The sequence below is a fragment of the Gobio gobio genome, assembly GCF_949357685.1.
Source record: "Gobio gobio genome assembly, chromosome: 20".
In the NCBI taxonomy this organism is placed as follows: domain Eukaryota; kingdom Metazoa; phylum Chordata; class Actinopteri; order Cypriniformes; family Gobionidae; genus Gobio; species Gobio gobio.
This window is the reverse complement of record NC_137113.1, coordinates 165,001-166,642: the sequence shown is the minus strand read 5'-3', so window position 1 is coordinate 166,642 and position 1,642 is coordinate 165,001. Positions and strand designations below refer to the sequence as shown.

At 37.9% G+C, this 1,642-nt stretch overlaps 1 protein-coding gene across 1 annotated transcript in view; it reads left to right on the top strand.

Annotated features, from left to right (window-relative positions):
- Positions 1-821: 821 nt before the first annotated feature.
- Positions 822-1,642, top strand: part of lrit1b (leucine-rich repeat, immunoglobulin-like and transmembrane domains 1b) — a 49,762-nt gene continuing 48,941 nt past the window's right edge. The window contains exon 1 of the mRNA XM_079845802.1: positions 822-958. The gene's annotated coding sequence lies outside the window, so the exon portion shown is untranslated. The remainder of the gene's footprint in view (positions 959-1,642) is intronic.

Below are 1,642 nucleotides of genomic sequence, written 5' to 3'. Positions count from 1 at the left end.
GTGTGATATGTTGGGTCATGTTTTTAGTGAAGAAGGTTTTATTTATGGTCCTAAGTATCGGTATAAAACAAGGAATGTTGATGTATTGTTGAATTTTTTGTATGGACAAGCTAAATTAAGTATATGGTTGACACGAAAGGCTAAGATTGTGGGAAAAGGTTCCACTAATATCGTTTTAACATGTAAAGGATTGATTTCTGCTCGTTTAGTGGTTGAATTTGCTTATTATAAACTGGTTGGAAAAGTGGTACTCTTTGAGGAAGTTTGGTGTTTAAATGGGATTTTATGCGAAATAAGTGATGGGTGTTTAGAAATGAAGCTGTAAAATTATATTTTTATTGGTTTGTTTTTGTTTTTTGTTTTTTGTTTGTAATTTTTTGATTCTGTTTTTTTTTGGTGTGTGTGTAATTGTATAACTCTGTAAATTTGTTTTAGATTGTAATTAAAGGATTTGTAAAAGTCAAAGTCTCTCTCTCTCTCTCTCTCTCTCTCTCTCTCTCTCTCTCTCTCTCTCTCTCTCTCTCTCTCTCTCTCTCTCTCTCTCTCTCTCTCTCTCCGCCAGAGGGCGCTGTCGTGTTGAGCTGAGAGTCTCCTGTGTTATACAGTTTTTCTCAGTTGCTAAAACACTAAACCCTATTGTCTGAACCCACTGACTGAATCAATCACTCTTTCGGCAAAACCATAAGCACTTTTCATCTGTTTAGACACAACTTGTATAACACAATTAAACACAATTAAAGCACAGATGTCACCACTTGAACACAACAACTCAAAACTGATCCCACTTGTGGCTGATGATGTGAGGAACATATACAGTCAGCAGTTCAGAGAGCACTGGTTTGAGAGGAAGAGTTCGTGTGAGAGGAGGTCGAGGAAAAGAGCAAAGAACAGTAATATCTGAAGAAATCAGAGCGGCTGTGATGGACCATGTGTCAGCATGAGGGAGGCTGGACAAAAGGTACAACCAGACATCAGTAGAGTCGCTGTGTCCACCATAATCCGGAGATTTAGAGAAGAGAACAGCTAATTACCTTTTTAGACATTATAGTACAGTATTTAAATGATGACAGCAATTACTGTATGACACACTATATACTGTACCACAGTATACTGTCAGTAAATATATGTTTCAGGACATCACTGTACCAATATACTGTTTGTAATGGAGGGTTGGTCTAGTATATTTGTGTACTGTATTTTTACATGGGCTTACTGTACACAAGTGTATTTCTCCAGCTTCATGTGCTGAGCTTTGTGTTTTCTGTTTTTCTGTTCAGTAGTGTTTTAAATTTTGATTGACTCGGGGTGAGATTTGACAGTTTTGAGCACAGCTTGAACTGTTTTGAGGTGAAAGTTTGGTTTTGGCAGAAGAGTCTGAAGTTTTGTGAATGTAGCTTGAAAATTGGGTTTTGTGTTCCCAGTTTAGAGAAAAGGAGAGCAGCTTTCAAGAAATGTGTCTTAGCAATGGAGAAAAACTGTAATATCTGCCAAACATTCACTAACCCTAACTCTTCCACAGCTCATGATTATATCTCACAGGGTTCACATGGCTGGAGAGTGTGTGTTTGAGTCACAGCAGAGAGTTAATGATCACACACACACCGACCTTTAACCTCAGACCCTGCCAGACTTCACAGCATTA